The following is a 27,555-nucleotide window of genomic DNA, read 5'->3' as shown; positions in this document are numbered from 1 at the left end:
GGGAGAGAGGAAGCTGAGAGAAGCTCAGCGAGGGCCCTGGGGACACAGACAAACCTCCCAGGCTAATGCAGTCCTGAGTGCTTCGTAGCTACCCACCCCACTCTAACCCCCCCACCCACCCCACCCCCGCAGCCACTAGAGGACACAGTGGCGCCAGAAAGAGCCACAGGGACTCATTTAGTTCTCAGGCTCCCCTCTGGGATGCAGGTCCTGTTACCTCTGTGATTTCAGTCAGCAGAGAAAGGTGAAGGAGTTTAAAGAAAACAAACAAACAAACAAACAAACAAAACGACTCCATGCATCCATTCTACAGGCAGCATTGACTTAATAGGATCCCAGTCGGCAAGCAGTAGGCCAAGGACCTTAGGTATCCACTGGCCTGTCCAGGGGACAGAGACCACCAGTCCTTGCTTCTGAGCCATATCAGCCCCCTTGCTTGTCCCCGTGGTGGTGGTTTGGATAGGAATGGCCCCCATAGGCTCGTGTGTTAGGATGCTTGGCCCACAGGGAGTGACACTATTAAGAGGTGTGGCCTTGTTGGAGGACGTGTGTCACTGTGGGGGGCGGGTTTGATATCTCCTGTGCTCAAGCTACGCCCAGTGTGACACACAGTCTCCTTCTGCTGCCTGCAGATCAAGCTCTCAGCTCCTTCTCCAGCACCGAGCCTGCCTGCCTGCCTGCCTGCCTGCCTGCCTGCCCGCCTGCGTGCTGTCATGTTTCCCGCCATGATGATAACGGGCTTAACCCTCTGAAACTGTAAGCCAGCCCCAATGATAAGACTTGCCGTGGTCATGGTGTTTTTTCACAGCAGTAATACCCAAATGAAGCTGGGCGTGGTGCCACACACCTGTAATCTCAGCACTCTCGGAGGCAGAGGCAGGTGGGTCTCTGTGAGTTCGAGGTCAGCCTGGTCTACAAAGCAAGTCCAGGACAGCTGAGGCTACACAGAAACCCTGTCTCAGAAAAACACACACACAACAACAACAACAACAACACTAAGACAGTTCCCAAGCCCTTATCCAAGGCATCTCCTCTATTTCCCTCTACTTCTGCCTCTACAATATTGGGTTTGAAGGAGCAAGGCTGTCAGATTCTGGAGCTAAGGAGACCACACACACCTGTGGCAGCCTTTCCCCTCTCTCCAGAGCGTCCAGGCTACTGGCAAGCTCCGTACTGAGCGCCTGTCTGCAAATTGGTACCAGGCTTTCCTGGGTACTCCAAGGAGGAAATACTAAATCCAAGACCAGCTCTGATCAAGTTAGGCCCAGCTGCAGCCCTCTCTGTCTCTCCTCAGAACTGATCCAGAATCCATGTCGTACAAGGAGAGACTCTACTGAGAGTGGCTAGGAGTGTGTACACAGACTCCCTGTGCCCGAATGCCAGGTGCTGTGCTCCCTTCCCCAAGGAAGCATAGAAGACCTCAGGCTGCTAAGCTCCAGAACATCAGAGGACTACCCGTGGGGACACATTCCCCCACCATATAACAGGTACCCTGCAACTGGAAGCGCCCCCTTCTCATTTCTCCCACATCCTTGGAGTAGTATCTTCCCACCCCCCAAATCCTCTCTGGTTCCCTTGCTACCCAGGAATCAGAAACAGCTTGGCTACATGGCTGCCCCTTGCCCTACCACCTGCCTCTGACAGCAACATGAACCCCACTTCCTCTGAGGTCTATAAGAAGGGACCCCCACACCTGCCTCCTGGACCAGAACTCTCCTCAGACCCTGCCAAGCGGTCACATGTCTGTCTGCCCATGGACTTAGTGACTCTTTCAATAAATCTCATCCAATGGACGAACCACCTCATTGGTGGTCCCTTCTTGAATCCCACACCCCAACTCTCCAGTACTGAGTAATTACAGTTGGTTGGTTAGTTGGTTGCTTGCTTTTGTTTGGATTTTGGGACTTCCTTTGTTGATTTGGGTTTTATTTTTGAGACAGAACTTGCCTATGTAGCCCAGGCTAACCAAAAATTTTTAATCCTTTTCTCAGCCTCCCAGGTGCTGAGGTTGCAGGTAAGCATCACCACACCAGGCTTTTTAGGTTTTTGGTTTGATTTGGTTTGGTTTTTTGAGACAGGGTTTCTCCGTGTAACCTTAGCTATCCTGGACTCACTTTGAGGCTGGCCTCAAACTCACAGAGATCCACCTGCCTCTGTCTCCCCAAGCGCTGGGATTACAGGTGTGCACCACCCTGCCTGGGTGCTTTTCTAGTTTTGAGGGGAGGGGGGTGTTGTTGTTTTGTTTTTTAATTTATTTATTTATTATGTATACATTGCTCTGCCTGCTTGTACTCCTGAAGGCCAAAGAGGGCACCAGATCTCTTTATAGATGGTTGTGAGCCACCACGTGGGAATTGAACTCAGGACCTCTAGGAAGAGAGGTCAGTGCTCTTAACCTCTGAGCCATCTCTCCAGCCCTGCTTTTCTAGTTTTTTATAGAATAATTTTTAAGGCAGTTGTAGGTTCGCAGCAGATTCCGTGCACGCTTCCTGCTGCTCTGCCCTCAGCCTTCTATCACTGTTACAAACCACATTGACAATGTCGGTATCTCCCAGAGTGCCTCAGGGCCGGCTCCTGATGTCTGTGCTGATTAGTTTTTCATCAGCTTGACACAAGCTAGAGTCACCTGGGGAAGGGAAGGTCCATGGAGAGAATGCCTCCACCTGACTAGGCTGTAGGACGTTTTCTTGATTGGTGTGGGAGGGCCCACCTCACTGTGGGCAGTGTCACCCCTGGGCAGATGGCCCTGGGGATATTGGAAAGGTGACTGAACAAGCCCTAGGAAGCAAGCCAGCAAGCAGGGTTCCACCACGGCCTCTGCCTCAGTTCCTGCCTTGAGTTCCTGCCCTGACTTCCCTCAGATGAAGTGAACCCTTTCCCCTCCAAGTTGCTTTTGGTCATAGTGTTTATCGCAGCAGTAGAAAGCAAATTAGGACAGTGCCATGCATTCTGTGGATTGGGACAACTATAACATGGCACAGCCTTGCAGTTCCAGGGTCCCCCAAACTGTCTGTGTTTCCCCTGGTCGTCTCTTGCTAAACACCATTGATGTTTCACTGTCTCCACAGGCGTCCAGCGTCCCAAATGTCATACAGTTGAAATAGTAGAGTATGCAGCCTTACCACATTGGCTCTGTAGTGGTGAATCTTGGCTGTCAACTCCCACTGAGGAATTGCTCCTGTCAGATTGGCCTGTGAGCAAGTCTGGGGGGCATCTTCTTGATTGCCAAGGCTACACAGAGAGAGCCTGTCTCAAAAAAACAAATAAATAAATAGTTCTTTTAAATATTTATTTTAAATTATTTTTTATTTATTTGTGCTCATGTGTGTGTGTGTGTATGTGTAAATACCACATGCATGCACATATTTGCCCATGGAGGCCCGCAGCATTTTCTTTTTCTTCTCCTCCCCCTCCTTACACTCCCCCCACCCCCCCACCCCCTGCCACTGAAGCATTTTCTTAATTACTAATTCTTCTAAAAGGGCTCAACTACTGTGGGTAGGGCCATCTCTAGGCACGCGGTCTGGATGAAGAGGGAGCAAGCCAGTGAGCAGGCTTCCACCATGGTGTTGCTTTAGTCCTGCCTTGGCTTCCTTTGATGGCAGACTGTGACCTGCAAGCCAGATTCCCGCCCCCCACCCCCACCCCAGCTGAGGACCTAACCCAAGGCCTTGCATTTGCTAGGCAAGCACTCTCCCACTGAGCTAAATTCCCAACCCGCCTGCAAGCCAGATTAACCCTGCCACCCTGTCTGCCCAAATTACCTTTGGTCATGGTGTTTATCACAACAGTAGTCAACACCCCCCCCCCCCTCAAGCACCGGTGCTCTTAACTGCTGAGCGGCTCTCCAGCCCCTTTGATTGCTTTCACTCAAGTTTTCTAACTTTCCCTATGTAGATCTTGCACGTTTTCTTCTGTTGGTTTTGTTTTGTTTTTACAGAGCTATATCTTAATATTTCATTTTGGAAGTGCTAGTAAAGATGGTTATAGTTTTAAGCTTTTTATTACATTTGTGCGTACTTGGGGGTGCGTGTGCTACAGTGCATACGTGAAGGTCAGAAGATGACTTGCAAGAATCAGTCCTCTCTTCCCACCATGTGGGTCCCAGGAATCGAATTCAGGTTGCCCGTCAGGAACGAGACAGCAGCTGGAGATGCCAACCGAGCACAGGTCACCAGCCTTTGCACCAGGCGCCTTTACCAATGAACCATGTTGCTGACCCAGTAACACATTTTTAATTTCAAATTGCACTTGCTCGTTTCCTGCACTAAGGAGGTAATGACGTAATATACTAATGTTTGCGGGCAGCCGCTGACCCGAGACTTTCTCAGAGGCCACAAATGAAAGGACAGAGGGAACTTTAGATCTTTGTCCTTACCAAGAATGGACTTGGCAAGGCTCATCTCACTCTGCAGCCAGGGCCTCAGAGAAGTCAAGGTTGCTGGGGACCTGACTCTTCCTCCTGGGCTGTAGTTACCAGCCCTTAGGCAGCTGTGCCTGAGGTGTCACATGTTCTCTTTGCCAATATTGTCTGACATAGCTCAGTGGACTGCGGCTGGTTTCCCCCTGTAAATAGTATATAAGGTGCTATACTTAAGCCGGGCGTGGTGGTGCATATCTTTAATACTAGCACTCGGGAGGCAGAGGCAGGTGGACCGCTGTGATTTTGAGGCCATTCTGAGGAAGGACACCATTAGAGGCCAATGCTCTAGAGGTCACACCCACACCCTGAGCCCACATTCTCTACCCATGGTCAATATATTTGTCCCTAGGGAAAGTGGGGGGAAAGTCAGGCCTTGAACGTGGGCGGTAGGTAAACGCTGCCCCATTGATTTGACTTAGGATTGCTGGGGCCTTGCTTAGGCATGTGTTCTCACTGGGGGGGGGGGGGGGGGGGAGGACGTTGCAAGAAAAAAAAACAGCATGACAGACTCAAACAAGTCCTATCCAGGCTCCAGGAAGCCAGACCCATTAATAACCAGACCAGCCACAGCCCAGAGCGAAGGCTGCATAAGTAGCTACCCCAACACCAAGGCATAGGTGCCTCCCCCACCCCCAAGGGGCTAGTGGCTCCCAGGCCAGCATTTCACCTCGTGGCATCAGCCACTCTGTTATTTGCTGAGAGGAAAGCTGGGAGCAGAGGGAGGCAGCCCACGTGACTTTCCTGGGAGCCTGTTTGTTTGTTCTGGTGAGGCAGGCCGACAAACTCCCAGCTGGCCTGGGAACTGTCGCACAGCTACAGCAACTTGCCCGGAACCCAGACTAAGTGTCCCTCCGCCCCCTGAACTCCAGGGCCCACATCTCTTCCTTTATTGTTTGTTATTGTTGATGGTGGCTGTTTGATATGAGATCCCACTGTTTCTCAGCCTGGCCTCTAACTGGCAGCAACCCTCCCGCCTGCCATACCCAGATCATAGATGCTTTTTGTCAATCTATCTGCTTTGCTCTGATGCAAAAGGTGAGGAGGGCACATGGGCAACCTGAGGCGGAAAATACCCATAGAAAAAAACAGCTAGGAACGGGCACAGGATGTGCACCAGGCAGGAGGGTGGGCCTCACCCATGGGGGACCCGAAGCCCTCTTAAGATGATGGTCCACGAAAAAACACAAACCCGGAAGTTTATGCTTTACTATTCTGAAGCACATGGGTTTGAAACCAGCGTGTTAATGGAAACTTGAGGTTTTGGTTTTTTCCCCGGAGTAGGGAGGTTGGACAGGACGTTACCCTAACTGGATCAAACTCACCTTGTAGCTAAGGGTGGATTTGAACTCCTGATCCCAGGTCTCCACCTCCTGAGTTCTGGGTTGCAGGCGTGTTCTTTGATGCCCAGCTGGCCCTCCTTGTTCCTCCTAGATCCTGGTGGCTTCAGGTCCCTTCCCTTGTGTCTCTCTACCTCCCTTTTCACGTGGTTTCTTGGTGTATTCTCTCCTGACCTGCCTTTCATAAGGACATCAGCCTGTATTTAGAGTTCACGTGCACAACCCAGCGTAATGGTGTCTTGGAGTCTTTAACTACATGGCATCTGCACTGGACCTTTATTCAAAAATAAGGTCACAACAGCCGGCTGTGGTGGCTCACGTCTTTAATCCCAGCACTCGGGAGGCAGAGGCAGGCGGATCGCTGTGAGTTCCAGGCCAGCCTGGTCTACAAAGTGAGTCCAGGGTGGCTAAGATAATGTAGAGAAACCCTGTCTCGAAAAACCAAAAAAGAGAAAAAGAAAAAGAAAAGAAAAAAAAGAAAAAAGAAAAAAGTCACTTTTGCCAGTTGAGGTAATCATATCTTGATGTGGAGGTTGGGGGAACTCATTATTAAACTCATCACAGGATCACTTTCTGTTACTATAATAAAATGCCCGAGGCCGGGTGCTTAATAAAGAAAAAAGATTTAGTTATTTTGTTTTAGAGGTTGAAAATCTGAAAGCAGGACTGGGGAGATGGCAGAGTGGTAAGTCCACTCGAGCTCTTCCGGAGCACCCAAGCGCCCACCTCAGGTGTTCACGAGCCCAGGTAACTCCAGCCTCTCTTATGAGTCCCTCCAGCTGCAGATAGGACCCTGTTGGAAGGAGCATGTGAGAGAAGGTGAGACTGCAGTCTAGATCATAAGGAGGAGCCAGTTCATGACCTCCCACCTCTTAAAGGGCCACCACCTCCCAGCATTACCACACAGAGCACCAAACTTCCAACCTTTGAGGGGCACACTCATGGCAGGGCCTAATTACCACATGAATTGAGAGTCCTTAAAGCCAGCTCTTTCAGGGACCACTGGTGACAGGGAGAACAAGGTACCAGGAACATGCTAAGGGTCCACAGTACTCGGCAAAGGTTGACCTATAGGAAAAGTGATTTTCTTTTAATTGCCCTGAAAACCTACCAGACTCCCTGTGCCTCACCGTGAACGCTGCTCTACCTCAGGAGGTGTGTGGCGCTTCCCTCAGACTGGTTCTGACACTGACCTCCCTGGCTGCCTGGATGCTGTTTCCTAACCTTGTAGCTATAGTCATGTTTTCATCTGGCTGAGCCAGAGCCCTGCAGAGGACTCTGAGTGCTGTTGCTTACAAAATCCACCCCCTCTGCCAACGTGCAGGCGTGTGTGTGTGTGTGTGTGTGTGTGTGTGTGTGTGTGTGTGTGTGTTAGGAAGCCTCCTCTATCACTTCCACCTTATCTTTTGAACCTGGAGCCTGCCACTCATCTAGACAGCCTGGCCAGAGAGTCCTGGGCTCTGCCTGTCTCCTCCCACCCCCCACCCCATCCCAATGCTGGGATTAGAGACACAGACTATCGTGCCTGGCTTTTGCACAGTGCTGGGCGTTCGAACTCAGGTCCTCACGTTTGCCCAGTGAACATTCTATCCACTGAACTATCCCCCTAGTCCCACCTTGGTTTTTTTGTTTGTTTGATTTTGTTTTTGTTCTTGCTTGGAAACAGGGCTTTTCACTGGCGGGATGGAGCCCAGGTCCTCATCCTCGCAATACAGACAAGCAGTTTGCTAGCCAGGCTATCTTCCTAGCCCTCTGTTCTTATTTCCAGGTAATTCCCTTCACCTCACAGCTTGAGACTTGCGGATGCCCATTGCTCGCTTACCGCATGACACTGCAATTGGCTACGCACCCTGGGGTAAGCTCTCATTAGGCCCTGTACTGGCCCAAAGGACTCCACCCAAACTACTGCCATGTTCACAAAAGGGACTTGAACCCTGACCCAAGTCCTCTGGGGATTTGTAGAAACACCTCTTTTACGAATAATTCTAACTTAAGTGAGTATTTCCTGGGGCTGGGGTGCATAGCTGGCTTAGTGGCAGAACATGTATCCAGCATGCACACCCTAGATCTGATGAAGGGTTTTGTTTGATTTTGGTTAATGTGTCTTATTGAGCTGTTACCCACGTGCTCTGCAATTCACCAATTTCACGTGTAGAATCCAATGTCATCAGTGTGTCTTCACGGAGTTACACAATCTCCACGGTCAATTTTTAAACATTTCATCATTCCTCAAACAAGCCGTGCCGCTAAGCTGTCAACCCGGCGTACCGCCCCCACCCCCATCCAGCCTTTGACACGAATCCACCTTCTGTCTCTAGATTTGCTCACTCTGGACGTAAACAGAATCATACATTATGTGGCTTTGAGTGTCTGCTTCTTTCACTCGGCAGGTATCTCCCAGGCTTCCCCTGGTGTAGCGGTCTTCAGTACATCTTTCCCTGTTAGCCAAGTCGTGTCCATTGGGTGGGTACCCCATGTTAGTAATCCACCCATCCGGTCGATGGGCATTTGGGTTGCTTGGCTGCCTAGCTTTGAGGGATCTAATGCTGCCATGAGCATTTCTCTAAGCAAGTTTTCAAAAGATGGCTCTTCTTTTGCGGCCCCCAGTGAGGAAATGTACAGAGCAGCAGAGTCCTCAGGAGACTAGTGTGTCCCACCTGGTCGGCAGCACAGGGCAGCTGTGAACTCCCCCACAGGCTTCACAGAGGGATAGGGACACCCAGGGCCTTTGCAAGGGATCTTTTAGGTCAGATGTGCGTACAAGTGTGGGGACTGTGATATGCCCATCACTGTCCCCACCCATCCTCACTCCCCGCCTCAGTCCCCCGCCCCAATGCCCCTCTGTCAGGGGGATGACAGATGGTACCAGGCACTGGGGATTTGGAAATCTGCTGTGTAGATGACTTAGGTCTGGTGGCATGTGGCTACATAATTCATGGTCAAGACTGTGTGCTACTATAACAAAGGCTTCCCAGGAGCACCTGCAGTGCCCTCCGTGGCTCATGCTGCTGCGAGGCAGGACACTGAGGAAGTAGTACACTATTATTGCCTTGAACGTCATCCTCCTGCCTCTACTTCCTGAGTGCTGAGATTAAAGTGTGTGCCACTACTCCTGGTCTATGCCAGACTGGGGCTAGAACCCAGGGTTTCCTGCATACTAGGCAAGCACTTGGCCAACTGAGCTACAATCCCAGCCCCCCGAGAGCCTTTTAAAAAGGCTTTTAGCCGGGTGGTGGTGGCAGCACACGCCTTTAATCCCAGCACTCAGGAAGCAGAGGCAGGAGGATCACTGTGAGTTCAGAGGCCAGCCTGGTCTACAAAGTTAGTCCAGGACAGCCAAAGCTACACAGAGAAACCCTGTCTCGAAAAACCAATAAATAAATAATAAAAAATAAAAAGGCTTTTACCTTTATGTGTATGAGCGTTTTGTCTGTGAACTGCGTGGGTGTAGTGACCAAGGAGAATAGAATAAAGCTTCGGGTCCCCTGGCACTGGGGTTACAGATGGTTTTTAGCTGTGGTGTGGGTGCTGGGAATTGAACCCAGGTCCTCTGCAAGAGCAGCCAGTGCTTTTAACTGCTGAGCCATCTCTCCAGCCCTATTTTAAATGAGAGAATAATCATATATTTTAGTATGTTGGTGTTACACTGCTGCATAACAAACTATTTCATGGTTTAGTAGACTAAGTAGTACGTGTCCTTACAGATCACAGATCTATGAATAAGCAGTTCCGATGACTGGGCTGGGCTCTGCTGATGTCCTAGACTGGGGTGTCTCTTATAGCTGCTGGGTTGGGGTGTGCCGTCTGGTCTAGGATGGATGCACGCTCATTTCTGATGGCAGAAGGGCGGTTGTGGGAAAGTGGGAAACCTCCTCAGCCACAGGTCTATGTTTTCCAGTGTGCTGGCCCGATGCTCACACTTGTCTGCTGGAGGAGATCGGGTTGAAAGGTTCAGTTCCATGGTCACTGAGAGCCACATATTACGACAGCAGGAGTCTGTGGTACACAAGATCCATTCACGTGCCAGCAGGCAAAAGCAAAACCAGCTTCTACCCAGAGCTTAACGGTGTGAGCCACCGTCTGGCAAAAGTTTTTTGGTTTTTTGGACAAGGTTTCTCTGGCTGTCCAGGAACCCATTATGTAGACCAGGCTGGCCTTGAACTCAGAGATCTACCTGCCTCTGCCTCCCAAATGCTGGGATTAAAGACGTGCATCACCACCCTTATTGTTTTATTTGTGTGTGTGTGTGCGCGCGCGCGCGCGCGCGCCACATGTGTACAGGAAACCTTGGATTTAAATCCCAGCACAGCATAAACCAAGCTTGGTAGTGAGGGAGTTTTTCCTTGGCACACAGTGAGTTCAGGCCGAGCCTAGACTACATAATGAATGAGACGGGAGACAGGAAACTATGGATAAACACTGCGCTGGGTGGTGATGTCATGTAGAATGGGATGCAGGCTCGGTCCAGAGCTCTGCACAGGTGTGCCGAGATCTGATAACAAGGGCCCAGACAATAGATGGTGTGAGCAGGTTCCTGCTCGGTAGGCAAAGGGGGAGGGAAGGCTTGCAGAGGGGCTCAGCAGTAAAGGCGCTCGCTGCGGAGGCTGAGCTCCTGAGAACTCACACACACACACACACACACACACACACACACACACACACACACACACAAAATTAGTTAATTAGGTATCATTTTTTAAAAGGGGAAAAACTAGGCTAAATGGGGGGGGGGGCGGTGCGGTGCTGGATTATAACTGGAGCGAAACATCAGGATGACCACAGGTGCATCTAAATATGTATTTCTAGATTTAACTATACTGACATGACCTAAAGAAGCAGAGCCCAAGTAGCAGTAAGCAATAACATCTTGGTTCCACACATATATGACTGAGCTGGAAAGGTGGAGGAGCATAGGGCCGAGTAGGGGGGACCACGCGCCACCACCACCACCACCACCACCACCACCACACGGGAAGAAAGTTAACAGTGCTCCAAGGATGCATGGATAGCTTTTCTTTTTGAGGCTAATCCAATCCCTCAGATTCACTGGGCACCGTGGTGCAAACCTGTCATCCCAGCACTTGGGAGGCTGAGGAGCTCAAGGTTAGCCTCTGCTACACGGCAAGCTAGGAGACCCCCGTCTCGAACCCTCACAAAGGGTTGACAACAACTAGCCCACCACACCACGTTACAGCAGCAACCGCTTCCTGCTACGTGGACGATATGGTCTGTCAGTGTGGGCGTGGGTGAACCCTGAGGTTTGCACAATGCCGACATTGTGTTTCTTAGATTGTGTTCCCCCCCCTGGTAAGTGATGATGAACTTTGAGACTGCATTTAAGGAAGTCGTTGAGGTTAAATGAAGCCATAAACCAGAGGAAGAGACTCCAGGGGGGCGCACACTACAAAAGGAGGGTCATGTAAGGACGCCTCTGAGAAGGCCCTGTCTGCAGCCAGGAAGCAACCCCTCAGCAAAATCCGGCCCTGCCCACCCTTGATCGCAGACATCCTGCCTCCTCCAGCACTCTGAGGCACAAGTGTCAGCCTCCAGAGGCCCCAGTCTGTGGGACTGAGTTAGTGGCCCTCCAAACGCTGCATTATGTAACCTGTCTTTTCCAGTGCTGTGGACAGTGACATTTATGCTGTTGACAGTTGTGTTCCTTGGCTGAGCTGGCTTGAGAGCTCTGAATTCAAAACTTCAGGGACAGTTTCTGAATGTCCAGCGTCTCATCACTGTAACGCACTGTCCAGTGTGAAATCCTCTCCAGAATCCCTCCCAAGCATTGGGAATCATAGAGCATTCAGAGGCTCCCATGGGAAGCAGGCCATTGCACTGTAGTTTACAAGACTCGTTCTTAAAATAATAAAATAAAATAAACAGAGCGTAGAAGTGCAGCTCAAGTGCCAGGATACATGCTGAACCTGGGGGGCTGATCATGCCATCTTCCGTTGTTTTGATCCTTGGAGATAATTACTGATCTCACATCTTGTATCATAAAAATAAAAACTTAAGTTAAACATCCCACCTTGCCTTTCCTGGGACTTGAGGTCTAAAGGAGACAGCTGTTCACTGTCACTTCCCCAGATGCTCTTTATTCAAGACTTGGGGCTTGTGACCAAACCTTCCGTTCAGGAGTAAAACACTTTTAAAGGTCTATGCATGAGAGTGTGCCTGGTGATGGTAGAGGTGCCTGCAAGGGCACAGGTAGGGGCTAGATGCCCCCCTCCCTCCCCCACCCTCTCCCCCTCCCCCCACCCCACCCCCTACCCCCAGTCTTGTCTTTAACAACCAGGATAGAAGTGCCAGCTTGGGTTCTCTGTTCAAGGACTGGCGTGTCCTGCAGTTGCCTAGCGATGCTGGCAAGCCTCCTTCCGAGAGATTATCTGAGTCCACTCCCACTTTCATGCCCAGAGGGAAAGCCCTCGAAGGACAGCTGGAGGAAGAAACATCTTCTGGGACATCAAGTTCCCAGGAACCACTTGGGGCTCAGCCAGGACAAGCCAGTCTCTCAGGGAACAACAAACAGGGTGAGGGAAGGAAGTAACACAAAGTGTGCACTCAAGAGTGGAGGGTGCAGCCAGGCAGGCTGTGGTGGCGCACTCGGGAGGCGGAGGCAGGTGGATCTCTGTGAGTTTGAGGCCAGCCTGGTCTACAAAGCTAGTTCCAGGACACCTAGGGCTACACAGAGAAACCCTGTCTCAAAAAACCAAAACCAAAAACAGCAACAAAAACAAAAAAGGATGAAAGGTACATTTTCTGATCTATTGATTGATTGTGTGTCTGATGCACGCGTGTGGGCACATCATGTTTTCAGATGCAGAAACTCTGGGACTGTATCAGCCAGGGTTCTGCAGAGAAGTGGAACACAGAAAGAGATGCACAGCCACGTATGGTGGCACATGCCCATAAGGCCAGAACCTGATAGGGGTAGTTAGAAGCTAGCCTGGGCTACACAGTGGGAGTGTCTTAGGTTTCTATTGCTGTGATGATGACCCTGAGCAAAAGCAAGTTAGGGAGGAAAAGGCTTGTTTGGCTCACACATCCCTGGTCACAGTCCTCTGAAGGAAGCCAAGGCAAGAACCTGGAGGCAGCAACTGTTTCCCCTGGCTTGCTCAACCTGCTTTTTTATACAGCCCAGGAGGTGGCACCACCAGCAGTGGGCTGGGCTCTCTCATGTCAACCACTAATAAAGAAAATGCCCCCCACAGACTTGCCTCCAGGCCAATCTGACGGAAGTATTTTCTCAAGTGAGGTTCCTCTTCCCAAATGACTCTGGCTTGTATCAAGTTGACAAAAAGCCAACCAGCACAGAGACCTCGTCTCAAGAAAACAAAATGAGAAAAAGAGGAACCGAGGGGAGGGGACTCTGTGACTCTGGGGGCTGAGAGGTGTCATTATCTGCAGGCTGCAGACCCAGAAAAACCAAAGCTATAGTTTCAGCCCACACCCAAGGGGCTTGGGAGCAAAGAGCTAGTGTTATGGGTCTCAATTCAGGCTCCAAGGCTCAAAACCAGGAACTCTATTGCCCAAGGGCAGGTAAAGATGGCTGTCCAGCTCGAGAAACAGTGAGGGCTATCCTTCCTCCTGTCTCTGCACTCTACTAGGGCCACCAATGGATCAGATGGTACCTGAATCAGTAAGGGCCCACTTGTTTTTTTTTTTAATTGTATATGCATGGGTGTTTTGCCTGCATGTATGTATTATATTGTGTAGATTCCTGGTGCCTTCAGAAGCCAGAAAAGGGTTTCAGATCCCCTGGAACTAATTACAGATGGTAGATGCTGGGAATCAAACTCAGGTCCTCCCCAAGAGACATCGAGTGCTCTTAAGTCCTTAGAAATCGCTCCAACCCAGGATACCCATCCAAATATCGATCTCTTCCAGAAAACCTTCACAGGTGCGCTCAGAAACACCGTGCTACTAGTTGGCAGGACATCCTTTGACCCAGGCGAGTTGAAATTCAGTGTTACAGGACCAAAGAGCACCGGGCCTTGGAGGTCACTCAGCACCCTGCATCAGCAACCGAGCTCCTGGAAGATCCCAGGCATGGAGGGTAGAACCCAACCCAGCTGCTTAAGGACACTGCTGCCCAGCTGTGCTTCTCCCTGCCCCACCCCCACCCACCTCACCTCACCTCACTTCAGCCTCACTGGCCGGGCTTCTTTCTGCTCCTTACATAATCTGAGCTTCCTTCCACCTTTCGGCCTTTGCACTTCCTGTTCTTACCAGTCAGACTGACCTCCCCAGCTCTCTGCATCCTCTGTGTCTCAGCCTCATGCCAGCTCTGCACTCTCCCCAAAGGGAGAGCTAGATGCACACCATTACGTGTTTACTGCCTTTCTGGGCCCTCTGCGAGCGTCCTTTAATGGGCCTTTAGTCCTTTGTTAGTGGTTGGTCTCTTTCACTACATTTGAGCTCCAAGAAGGGCAAGGAGTATTTCTTATTTACACCTGAGTCCTGAGTGTGACATTGAGAAAGAATTCAGGTAGAAGCTGTGTGTGTGTGTGTGTGTGTGTGTGTGTGTGTGTGTGTGTGTGTTGTATACACACATGCAAGTACACACACCTGAGTGTGGCATATACGGAAGCCAGAGGAAGCCTCTCACCTTGGCCTTATTCCCATGAGACAGGGTCTCTCACTGAACCTGGAGCTATCTGCATCCTCCTGACAGCTCTGCACTCTCTGCACCCGCTCCCCAGAGGGAATGTTAGATGTGCACACACCATTGCGCTTTTCTGGGTAGCCAGCAAGCCCCAGCGATCCTCCAGTCTCAGACTTCCTACAGCTTTACACAGATACTGGGATCTGAACTCAAGAACTCGTGTGTGTGTGTGTACCGCAAACCTCCTTACCCACTGAGCCATCACTCCGGCCCTGAGCCCCTCCCCCTCCCTCTCCCCTTACTTTTGTAGTGCTGGGGAATGAAATCCACTCAGGGCCTTGCACATGCTCGGTGCATGCTCTACCCCAGAGCCCCACCCCTGCCCTATGGCCTACTTTATTTAGCAAAATGAAACCAGAGTTTACCAGTGTCCTTAAGGGCCGGTGCTGGAGATAAGGTGCCCCAGTCCTGAGAGAACCCACAGGTCAGTGGGAGGGGCCTGGGGCAGTGCCATGAAAGCTGTATGAAAGGAGTAGGCAGAGTCCTAAGGGAGCAGGAAAGGCCACTTCTAACCCTGAGGAGAAAAAAACTACATAAAACAGGTCGTTGGGGCCTCAGTTTCTTCCTTTGTAAATGGGGGACAGTGATAATGCAGCCTCAGCTTTGTGCTGTTGTGAGTCCGAAAGAGACGGCATGAAACAGATACTCTACATGTGACCAGATGCCAGCTCTCACAGGCCTGTCCCTTCCCTTTTCCCCGGGCACAGAGTGACAACCTCCTAACTCTGCCCTGCTCACACTGTGGCCATGCCAAGTCTGCAACTGGAACCAGCTCCTTTGGAAGGACACACATGGCCTCATTTCTACACAGTCATTTTACGGATTAGAGAAAAAAAAAAGATGGCAGACAACAGGTACTAACTAGATGGAGACTTTTATTAAATGAACATGGGGAGAGAAGGGAAGGGGAAAGGGGTACCCCAGGGAGAGAAGGGGGGTGGGGTGGGGGGAGAGAGGAAGAGAGAGAAAAGCAGGGAGGGGGAGAGAGGGGGGAGAGAAGAGGAGAGAGGAAATAAGAGAAACGTAAGAGATAAGAGGTGAGAGGGAGAGGTGGGTGTGTCCTTTTATATAGCCCCGTTAGGGCCACGCCCCATAGAGGTAGCCAATGACATCACAGGTAAGCAGACTGAGGCAGAATCCTAACAGTAATGAATCCTTCAGTCCCTTGAGACTTACTAGCCTTGGAGGGCTAGGGCCATGGGGGGCTATCACTGGAGCTCAGTGGGTAGAGTGGCATGAAGCCCTGGGTTCTATTCCCGGCGCTGCATAAATGGTGTGGCGGTGCAAACCTGTGGTCCCTGTACTGGGGAGATGGAGGCAGAAGCATCAGAAGTTGAAAGTCATCTTCTGCTAGACACTGAGGTACAGCCCTACCTGGCCTACACAAGAGCCTTTCTCAAAACAAACGGGCAAATAAAAATTGGCTCGTGAAAAAGTGACTCGGCGAGCCTGAAGTTACTCTGCCTCAGCAGCAATACAGGGACTTCTGTGGGAGTCACTGCTGGTATCACCGACAGGGACCTAGGACTTTCTGCTTTGTGTGCTTGTCGGTGTCGAGGCTCTTCAGTTCCTGGCCTGCCAGAGGGATTCTTAAATGCCGCCAGATGCAACTGAGGCGAGGCCCCTGAGCAGACAGAGCCCTCCTCGCCCAGCCTCACCCTTCTGTTTGCTCTAGGTGCTTAGCAGAGTAAGAGGAGGGTTTCTGCATTTCAGCACCGTGGCTTGGAAAGCCAGCTGTTGGCCTTAGTGGAGATAGGACTGGCGCTTTAGTTCTGAGCCTCTAGCTCAGCCACACTTTGCAACTGTTCAGGCCTGGTTGAGGTGGGGGGCCCAGCAGCGTCACCAGAAAGTTTAGTGTGGAGGTGAAACACAAGTTAGGTTCCACCATGACGTTCACATGGGAAGCCCAGGTCGAGGGGTCCACAATCCGCACTTCCGACTACAGGAACTGTGCCCTCCCGTCTTGTGTGGACCCACTGAGCAGGCTCCTCACTGGCTCCCATAAGCCATCTGTCTGCTACAGCTTGTGACTTGCAATTTCCCTCCATAGTCAGTTTATAGCTAGCCTCTCCCCGCACTCCGCACCCCGCACCCCGCACCCCACACCCCGCACCCCGCACCCTGCACCCCGCACCCGGCACCCCGCACATCCATCTCAGTGCCGTGGCCCTTGGTCCAGGGTCCCCCTTCCTTGTCTGCCCCACCTACCCTTCTCAACTCTAACCTCCAGATCCCAGCCTTATGCCAAGAGATGCCTTGTCCACATGGCCACCACACGGTCAGCTTGGTCATCTTCTAATTCTTCCGGAACTGTTCGGCAATCTCCATTGCTCTTGGGATGGAATAGTAACCCCAGGCTCCCTCTTCCTCTCCACGCCTGCCGCTCTCCAGCCCCACAGGACTTAGGACTTGCCAGCCTTTCTCTCCGGGCACCAGGCCTTGTCCGCTGGCACTTGCTATTCCTATACCACTCTCCCCGCCCTTGCTGACCAGGGTCCCAGTGCCTTCCCAGAGGAATGCGATGACCTGTTGCACCAGTACCTTTTAGGGCTTTTGCTTTTTCTGAGGACCTGCACGAAGCGAGTGCTCTGGAGGCCGGTGCCGCGGTCAGATTGTAGCAGAGAAGCATTGCATGCGGCCATGAATAAATGAATGACTGGAGGAATGAATGAATGAATGAATGAGGTCTGCTCTGTCCCGCCTGCTCCTCAGGGTTGGATGCTGCTGCGGATCCAAGTGTCATTGCATCTCCACCGCGGAATGGCCGTACTAATGCCCATGACCTAGCATCCTTTAGCAGCCAGCCAGTGCTGGGTACCAGGCTGAGGAGTAACATGCGTGGACAAGAACCCCAGCGCTCCTTCTCTTGTGCTGAGAGTCCTCAATGGCCTTTCTGTCACTCAGAGGGACATAAACCCACGCTGAGAGCCAGGGATTTAAAACTGGGAGAATAATGTGCCTCGTATTAATTGGATGCTTTCTCTAGGCAATCCCAAGGATAATATGCAATCCTTCCTATACCCTAAGCAGATGCTGTTATGGTCCATCTCATTATAGCTGGAGAAGCCACTGCTCAGCAAGGCTCGGTGGTGGGCTCAGGGTCCTGGGGTGTGAATCCATCTGGCCTGACTCCAGGGGGTTGCTCCCTCCACACCAGCTCGGCATTACATACCCTCACTCTGTAGGCACAGGCAGCTGGTTCATTCCTGACTCTGCATAAGACAGTGTACTTAAAGTCTCTATCTATCTATCTATCTATCATCTATCTATCTATCTATCTATCCATCTATCTCTACCTTTCTCCTCCCCTCTCCCTTTCTCTCTCTTAGATGCATATGTCTTATATACATATGTTTGTGTGCATATCTTCATGCATGTGGGTACAGCATGTGCGCAGGTATGCAGAAGCCAGAGTTTTAAATCCGGTGGGTTTTTTTTGTTTGTTTGGTTTTTGTTTTTGTTTTTTGGGTTTTTGTTTTGTTTTGTTTTGTTTTGTTTTTTGAGACAAGGTTTTTCTGTGTAGCCTTGGCTGTCCTGGACTCTTTTTGTAGACCAGGCTGGCCTCGAACTCACAGCGATCCGTCTGCCTCTGCCTCCCGAGTGCTGGGATTAAAGGCGTGCACCACCACGCCCGGCCAAATCGGGTGTTTTTAAAAGCAGGGTTTCGTACTGAACCTGGAATCCATTGGTCCAGGCTGGATGGTGGTTGAGCTCGGACGGTGGTTGAGCTCAAGAGGTCAGCCCGCCTCCACCCCCTGGCACCCAGTTACATATGCACGCCATCAGCCTGGTTTTCACGTGGATGCTGGGGACCCAGACTCAAGTCCTCACGCTTATTGAGCAGGTGCCTTGGTAAGCCATGTCCCCCGCACTTGACCTCTCTCCAGCTTAAGTGAATGAGGCTCACATAGGTAAGGTATATGAAGGGCTGCTGTGTAGTCAAGACTCAAGGGACATGACTAAGACTATAGCTCAGTGATAGAGGCCTTACCTAGCATGTGTGAGAATCCAGGGAGAAAAGCAGCTGGAGGTGGTGAGCAGCTGCAGCTCTGGCTGGTGAGCTTGGCATTGGTTCTAGAACTCACGCACAGCCAGTGTCTGGCCACCCCTGGAGATTATCCATCCCCGGTGGTTGTCAGATGAAGCAAAACAGATCCAAAGTCTTTCATCTGCAGTTGTAAAACCTGAGCCACAAAAGCTATAGGTTACTCCTGTTGGCATCAGGAGCCAGTCTGGCAGGACCTCATCTGCAGCACACTCTGACCTGTACTGGCCAGAAAGCTGCTTAAAGGGTACTTTGCTTATAAAGTCCCTGCAGGTGACTATTTGAAACGCTTCATACCTCAAGATGGAGTGCCACCCAAAGTCAGACACATCCTCTATCTGACTTCTCTAAAATCATTACAGCTCACACTGTAAAGTCCACCCAGGCTGCTGCTGTCAGACCTCTCCCTAAGCTGTTCCCAGCCAAGACTTTTGGATAATGGTTTGTCTCTATTACATCCTTTGGCCTGTGGCTGGCATACAATAGGAGCTCAATAAATGACACCTCTCTTCGTCTCTCTCTCTCTCCCTTCTGTCCCATACACACACATACCTCTCATTTTTCCCAGACATGATTTTTCTGTGCAGTCCTAGTTGTCCTAGAACTTTCTCTGTTGCCACAAACTCAGAGATGTACCTGCCTCTGCCTCCCTGAGTACCAGGATTAGAGGCGTGCGCCACCACTGCCCAGGCAGTTCTCTCTTCTTTTGAGATTATGACATCTTTAACATCTTTCTTTACAGTCCATCCCATCTCTTGTGTTTGGAACAAAATTTCTTCTTTAAAAAAGGTGTGTGTATGTGAGAGAGAGAGAGAGAGAGAGAGAGAGAGAGAGAGAGAGAGAGAGAGAGAGTATGTGTGTGTGTGTACATGCGTGCACATGCCTATTAAGGCCAGAAGAGGGCATCCGATTCCCTGGAACTGCCGGTTGTGAGGCACCAGATGTGGGTGCTGGGAGCTAACTAGGTCCTCTGCTCTTGGGTGCTGGGAGCTGACTAGGTCCTCTGCTCTTGGGTGCTGGGAGCTGACTAGGTCCTCTGCAAGAGCAACGATTGCTCTCAGGAGCTGAGCCATCATCCCAGCCCCCACCCAGCCATGATTAGTCCTTACTCTGAAGTATCAGCAAAATTAACCTTGCCACCGCCACAACAGGTGGGGAAATGGAGGCACAGGGGGCTCTTCTTCAGTCACAGAGCCTCCTGCTCCGCTCCCTCCAGGAAGCTGCGGCCAAGACAACAGGCAGAGGGAAGAGAGGAGACCTCTTCTGGGCAGTACTCACTCATTGGCCAGCGCACGGACACAGGGGTGCCAGCAATTCCTTCGAGTGACCACCACATTGTCAACATCGTTCAACACAATGGGAGACACAAAGGCAAGCCTCTTAGACTCGGCTTCATCCCAAAGGTGACTTCCTTCTAAAGAAACTATCAGGGACACTGTGGACTGGAACAAGGGACACTCAAGAGAGTCAGGGGAAGCAGGTTCCATCCTGGCAGACAGAGACTTACAGGCCGCCCTGGCTTTGCCTTGCCAGGACAAGCCAGGCCGTTCATTAACGAGGAGGCTTGGCCTGCAAAATCTCACTGAGATCATGGCAGGGAAAGCTGGCTCAGGCTGGATCTGTTAGAAAGAGGAAGGTGAGGGCAGCGGCGGCCTGGCATTTGTCATTCGCTGCCCCTGGATAGAACCCAGACTCTCCGGCGTCCTATCAGTTGATTATACACGAAGCTACCAGAAGCTTCCAGAGAAAGAAATGAGCCCTAGCCCCACCTCTGGTGCTCATAAAGCAAAAATGCTCCTTTAAAGCACCCCCCACGAAGCACTGAAACCCCAAAGCCACTGTGGCGGCGAGCGATTGCCTGCGCCGGCAGTTTATGCAGCAAAACAAGAGTCAGAAAATTAGAGGCTAGAGGGAAAGAAACAAGACAGAACCTGCATCGGGTCACCGGAAGCCACTGGCCTTGGAAACCTGAGGGGGTGGGGGGAGGACAAGGATGCTTTTCTTCTTGCACCTGTCAAGTCAGAGACAGCAAGCAAATGGGCCAATGGGTACCGTGTCCTCCTTCATCTCTGAGCTTGGCACGTGGTGCATTTGTTCGCTTTATCTATTTATGCCTGCTAGTGGTTGAAGCCGTGGCCTAAGCGCAGAGTCTACCACTGAGCTACATCCCAACTCCTGGGCTCGCGGCACATGTAGTTGGCCTTGCTTTTGTCTACCTAGTCCCCCTCTCTGAGACGCGGCATGCACACAATAAGGTGTATCTACTGTAGAGGGGACTTTGGTGGCTGTGGGACAAGCCTCCTATGGTCCAGAATAGCGTCAGACTTGCTGTGTAGTCTGAGCTTGAACTGCCGAGCCTCCTGCCTCTGCTTCCTCAGTGCTGAGATTATAGGCAGGAGCCACCACTTGTGGACAATTTAAACCTGTTTTCTTCTTGGATACAGGGTCTCTTGTGTGCTAGGTTGGCCACAAGCTCACTATGCAGCGGAGAATGACTCTGAACTTTGGCTCACCTGGCCTCTGTCTCCCCCGTACGGGATCACGGGCATGTGCCACCATGCCCAGCCTCAAAGTGGGACTTTCTTTCTTTCTTTCTTTTTTTTTTCAGAGTGGGACCTCCAATTAACTTTATTCTCATTAGGTTCCTATACCTATATTCCTATATCCAAATATAGAACTTTTTTTTTTTTTTTTTGGTTGTGAGCCTAACCTTTAACAGCTGAGGGATCTCTCCAGCCCTAGAACATTTTCTTGACCCTCCGAGGAGGAAGAAGAAGGCTGCTTGCTGATGGTTCGTCCTGCAGCTGCATTTGCTGGTTAGCTGGTTTGCTGGCTAGCCTGACAGCTGAGATCAGCAGGAACTAAGCATAAAGAGGTTTTTGTCCACTGTCCCTGCTAACCTTTTTCCTACCTAGTGTTGGGGGTTTGGAAGGGAAGTAGAGGTATAAGAAACGCAAATAAAATCGATATTAAAAAGCACGCCTTTAATCCCAGCACTCAGGAGGCAGAGGCAGGTGGATCGATGTGAGTTCGAGGCCAGCCTGGTCTACAAAGCAAGTCCAGGATAGTCAAGGCTACACAGAGAAACCATGTCTCAAAAAACCAAAAAAAAAAAAAAAAAAAAAAAAAAAAGTACGGCTACACAGAACCATGGACTCTTTTATGCCTGTTTTCTTCTCTTTCATTTTCTCTCTCAGTGCTATTATAAGTAAGCTTTCCTAAATTACATTTATCTGCATGTGCGTGGGCATTCATGGGGAATGGCTCATGTTGGAGGTGAAAGGGCTGTTTGCAGAGCCTTCTCTGTCCTGCTGTGTACTGGGTACCGTGTCCTGGGTACTGTGTACTGGGCTCTGGGTACTGAACTCAGGTCATCAGACTTGGTGGCTGAGTCGCTCTGTTGGCCCTAAACAGAATTGCCTAAAGCTTCATAAGCCAACTATTTGCAAAAAGAAGTTTCTTTTACATATTGTCTTTACCTCCTGTGACTTGGCTGAACTTACCAGTTCACTCTGAGTTGTTATAGAAATTCCCCAGGATTTTGTAACAATTACATCACCTGTGACTGAAGAGGCTTTTACTTCTCCGTTCCAAGCGTTAGCAAAGTCAAGCCTATGGCACACAAAAGTCAATGTCCAAGAGACCAGCGTTGAGGAAGAGACAGCAGACCTCTTGAAAATTCTACCTACCCAGATCCACATCTCCAGACCAACCTTTCAACCTTTAGAAAGGGACAGATGTTTATGTGAGGACCAGGTTAGGAGCTGCCTGCAGAAGCAAGTTCCCTGAGAACTTTAGTCAAGTAGTCTGGTGTTTTGACACCTTGCAGATGTGATACTCTCCTGGCAATTGCCATTAATACATATGCATATATGTATATGCATGTTTATATGTGTATATATATTATACCCTGAAATATGATCATATCCACCCCCATTTTCCCTGCTCCCATGTTCCTTCAACATGTCCCTTGGTAACTTCCTCTCTCCCTTTCCCCTCCCCTTCCCCTTCCCTCCCCTCCCTCTCGCCCACAAAGTACAGTTAGTGCTGCCCATATGCGCGTGGCTGTGAGGCTATCCACTAGAGCATGGAAGACCTATGAATGGCCACATCCTCAGAAACGAGTGGCTGTTTCTCTCCCAGCAACTACCCTCTGCTGATAGTTCCGCAGGAAGGAGTGGGGCCTGGAGATCATCTACCCGTCTATGCCCGGATTTTGGCGGGTTTGATCTTGTGCAGGGTCCCACAGATGCTGTGAGCTGATTGCAATGTTCACCTCACATCTAGAACACAGCGTTTCACAGCAGCCTTCTCCTGCCTCCTCTTCTCTGGGCCTCGGTGGTGGTGGTGGTGTTAATAGAGGCATCCTCCAGGAGCCTGAGCCAGACACTCAGAAGGCAGAGTGAAGACAGACCCTGAGAAGGAAAGAGAAACAAAGCAAGACGGAGTCACTGACAACAACACAGCATATAGTCTTTGTGCCTTTCACTTATTTTCTTACCTCATTGTGCTATCTAGGACCAATAAGACAGCCATGAAAAAGAGGTAAGCACCTTTGCAGTCACTGTTTACCCTTAGGTACGATGTCAGCTATAGGATGGTTCCAGACACTTGAGTCCCTGAGGCTCTCACATCTACCTCCTGAGTGAAGGACTGGGCAGGTAGGCAGGCAGGAAGGAAGAAGAGGCTCCAGGTAGATAAAGATACTTTTCATTTACACTTTCAAGGGTGTTTGGCTTCCTTGAAGACTAAGTTAGTTTGCCGGGCTTCCTCCCCCCCCCCCCCCGACATACCCCCACCTCCCCCCCACCAAGGGAACTTTTCAGTGGGCAGGTTGGTTTCCTCTATTGAGAACCAATTAGCCTCTCTTTGTTTAGATTACCCTGCCCCTGTGATAGCCCAAAGCAGCCAGTCCTGAAGCAAAATAAATAAATAAATAAATAAATAAATAGGGGGGGGGGAGCAGCCAGTCTCCAAACATATACTGTTTTAGAGCTCCTTCCCACCTGAGACTCCTCCCCTTCTCTCTCCCTCTCCCTCTCCCTCTCCCTCTCCCTCTCCCTCTCTCTCTCTCTCCCTCTCTCTCTCTCTCCTGTGTGTGTGTGTGTGTGTGTGTGTGTGTGTGAAAAAGCACTGGCTGCTCTTACAGAGGACCTGCTCTCGGGAGCTCTGGCACTCAAGTGGTACACAGACATACATGTAGGCAGGACACGCAAACACAAAATTTTTTTTAGTGGTGAGACCTTGCTTTTCCTGATTTTTAATTCTTTAAATAGGTAGAGAAAAAGAATAGGTTTCTACTGTAGATGACTTACCATGACAGCAGACCAGGGCTAGAGTTACAGTGTGTACTGCCACGCCTGGCTTACACATCATTTATTGGCAAGAAGATTGCTGCGCTCCTTCATCATGAATAGTGGCCAAGCGCTTTTCTGTGTTTATTGACACCTGCCCTTTGTTCTGTTAGCCTGATAAAGGATATTATTGATGCTCTAGTGCTGAACTGGCTTCACGTTCCTGCGTCATAAGCCATTTCATCATGATATTTTACCCTTTTCCTGTTATTGTTAAATTTGATTTTGAAATTTTTTTCTTTTCTTTTTCTTTCTTTCTTTCTTTCTTTTTTTTTTTCTTTTTTTTTTTTTTTTTTAGTTTTTTGAGGCAAGGTTTCTCTGTATAGCCTTGGCGGTCCTAGACTCACTTTGTAGACCAGGCTGGAGGCTGGTCTTGAACTCACAGCAATCTGCCTGCCTCTGCCTCCCAAGTGCTGGGATTAAAGGCGTGCACCACCACCACCCAGTGAATTTTTTTTCTTTTTGACACAGAGTTTTCTATAGGCCAGGCTGGCATCAAACTCACTATGTAGCCAAGGCTGACTGTGAACTTCTCATCCTTCTGTCTCTGCCTCCTGAGTGCTGGGACTACAAACACCTATCCACATGCCCTATTGGTTTGTTTGTTTGTATGTACATGTATGTTTTGTCTGCATGTACATCTATCTGTGTACCACTGTGTGCCTGGTGCCCTTGGAGGCCAGAAGAGGTCATCGGACCCCCTGGACCTGGAGTTATGGTCAGTTGTAAACACCAACTGCAATATGAGTGCTGGGGTCAAACCCGGGTCCTCTGCTGAGCCATCTTGCTGCTAGCCCATACCCAGTTTTTATGCCAAGCTGGATACAACACACGAGTCTTTGCGCAAGCCCACCACCACTGACCCAACGCCGTGCGTGGTTTGGAAAGGATTTGTATCCATTCGGCCTCTGCTGTGCCATCAAGAGTCTGTAACAACTGTTCTAAAGGAGTAGCTGCGCTAATCGCATGAAACCAACAGCTTCCTCCACGTGGGACTGCTGAGTCAAATAACTTCTTTACGTCAACAGAAATTTCCAGTCCTTCCCTCTGAAAATGCTGCCCAGTTCTTCCTTTGACTCTAGAGCAGTTCACTACCTCTTGCTGTAGCTCTGTGGTACAGGCCCTGCAGTAAAATCCTTTCAGGAGTAGGAAGCAGGAGCAAGAGGCTCTACAGAGATGTTTTACAAAGAGGCCAGTCTCTGAGCTGGCTTGCTTCTTATTCCAGTGAGGAGGAGGAGGAAGGGGAGGTATTAAAGGGCCAGAAGGAACCTGTGCCGTGGAGGAAGGGTGACAGCCTGGCATTAGAAACGGCACATTCAAAAGCACAGAGGCACGACAGATCCTTGCATCAGCCGCCAATTTAGCTGCTGACCTTGAGCAGATCTGACCTGCTTGTTTCGTAAAGAGGGAACAAAACAACAGGGCTGCCAACAGCATGGGTTTGCAGTGAGATAGCGTATGTGAAAGACCTTGGGAAAACTCTCACAGGAAAGCCACACTGCTGACAAGCTGATGGAGTCTTAGCTGCGCGTGCAGCTCTGCACTGCACTGACAGACCCGAGGAGAAGCCAGGAGACTGGCTCTGCCTAGGGGTGAGAGCCTGGATCCCAGCCTCAAACAGCAGCCAAGGAAAGGGGTGGGTTTCCAGGGTGGCCCCGCCCCTGATTTAGAGTCCAGCCTAGGATGGGGCAGGCATATGAAGCTCCGGGAGTTCAAATTTAGCTTTGTCTACATAGAGAGTTCCAGGCTGGCCACTGGAGACTTTGCCTCATGACAGAGAGAGACAGACAAATAGACAAACAAAACTCTGACTAGAGAGGGACAGTTCCCTTCTGATTAACAGCCTGGCAGTATTCTGCTTAAGTTCCCCCATTGCCCTACAAACCACCTTGAGCTGGGACTGGAGAGGCAGCTCAACCATCTTGGAGGGGACATGGGTTCTGTTCCCAGAAACCAACATGGAGGCTCAAAACTTTCTGTAACTCCAGTTCCACGGACTCTGACTCCCTATTCTGGCCTCCTCAGGCACTAGGCGTACATGTGGTATACATGCTATATTTATAATATTTTAATAAAAGATTAATATTTTATTAATATTAATATGTAATAGATAACATAATATTAATAAAATAAATGTTTTTATTAAAAATATTATACATCTACTTTAGCTAGGGCAAGCTCTCACTTCCTACAGAACTAGGGCAAAGGATTCGGTAGATACAGGAAGATCGAAGAATCTCACCCTTTTCGTTTCTTTCTCCAATATTAGAGTGCAGCTGGTATGCAGCCCCCATGCCAACAGCTCTACAGCTGAACTCTACTCCCAGACGTGAAACACAGCTCCGCTCTGCTCTGCCCGGCAGCGATGGCTTTAACATAGAGCAATCAGTGTGTTTGTATTCTAGATGACTGAGCCTGGCAGTTGTTTCTAAGCAATGCCCACTATCAAATACAGATTGGCTGTGTTTGCTCACACTCGCCTCCCACTCCAGCTTTCCTGTGTGTGTACACACAGGGCATCTAGCAGCTTGGTCTGTAGAAGGTGGTGATTTGCAGCAGCTCTGGGAGACAGAAGACAAAGGGTTGGCATGTTCTGCATCTGAACTCTCTGGAGGGTAAAGGGGCAAAGCAGTGGCTGGTGCTGCAAAGTTGGTGAGACCTAGAATCCCTAGTTGGGGAGGGAGGAAAGGGGGGCGGTGGAGGGAGAGAGAAGAAACTGTGAGTCAGTTTGGAAGCAGGCATTTATGGCCTCAGTGCCTGTGCAGAATACAGAGTTACTACCAGGGGCCAGGAGCAGAAGAGGCTGGGCAGGTTTGGGGGAGGAGGAGAGTGATCAGCTCAGCGTAGGACATTTGTTTATTAGTTCCTTGGGCAATTCTAGGTAGCAGGTACCGTGACAGGAACAGTCTGTTAAGAACAACCACAAAGTCTAAAAACAAGGTCCCCACTCCCATGGAGCTCACGTTCCTTCCAGAATGGGAAAGGACAGTTTAAATAAAACAACAAACAAAGTGCAGGAGCCCAAGTGAGGCAAGTCACCGAAGTCATGTGATCAGGGTGCTGCCAGGGTAACCAGGCCTGGAGGTTAAGAAGATGCCAGTCTCCGTGTGGCAGTGGTCCAGGACATCTAAGCGGAGCAGCAGTTTGGATATCTCAATCTGAGAACACACAGTACAAATGTCACACTGATGAATACATACCAAATATAATGCTATTTACAGAGAGATCAAGAACACACAAAATACTAAGGGTACGCTGGAGCAGAGCAGGCTTGTTTAAATCAAGTATTTTTTTCCTGTTAAGCTGTGAGATGTAATATATAATCTGTATACTTTTTTGCATATGGAAATATTACAAAATGAAAAAAATTTCAAAGATTTATCTATTATATATACACAATACTCTGCCTGCATTACACCTGCAGGCCAGAAGAGGGCATCAGATCACGTTATAGACGGTTGTGAGCCACCCTGTGGTTGCTGGGAATTGAACTCTGGACTAGCAATCAATGCTCTTAACCTCTGAGCCATCTCAGAGGTATGGTTTCCCAGTACTGGAGAGGCAGAGGCAGGTGGATCAATCTGGCTTCGAAGTCAGCTTGGTCTACATAGAAACGTCTACATAGTGAGACCATGTCTTAAAACAACAAAAATAAACACATGCCAGCCCTGGTCGCACACGTTTTTAGATGCAGCACTCAGGAAGCAGAGGCAGGCAGATCAAATGTGAGTTTG

The 27,555-nt window shown here is 50.1% G+C and overlaps 1 long non-coding RNA gene across 3 annotated transcripts; it reads right to left on the bottom strand.

Moving 5' to 3' along the window:
• Positions 1 to 6,251: 6,251 nt before the first annotated feature.
• On the bottom strand, positions 6,252 to 26,197 carry LOC311600288. Of its 3 annotated transcripts, none has more exons than XR_014780202.1 (6): positions 26,064 to 26,197; positions 21,971 to 22,882; positions 9,463 to 9,687; positions 9,168 to 9,357; positions 6,720 to 6,828; positions 6,252 to 6,553 (listed from the first exon to the last, which is right to left on the bottom strand). It is a non-coding gene; the product is annotated as an uncharacterized lncRNA (long non-coding RNA). The 3 variants fall into 3 exon arrangements; XR_014780203.1 differs by having other exon boundaries at positions 9,168 to 9,687; positions 21,971 to 22,079; positions 22,667 to 22,882; XR_014780201.1 differs by having other exon boundaries at positions 9,168 to 9,687.
• Positions 26,198 to 27,555: the final 1,358 nt, after the last annotated feature.

This window comes from Acomys minous (assembly GCF_964271855.1).
Source record: "Acomys minous genome assembly, chromosome: 6".
Lineage (NCBI taxonomy): Eukaryota > Metazoa > Chordata > Mammalia > Rodentia > Muridae > Acomys > Acomys minous.
Note: the sequence above shows the minus strand (reverse complement) of the source record. Positions and strands in the feature narration are given on the sequence as shown.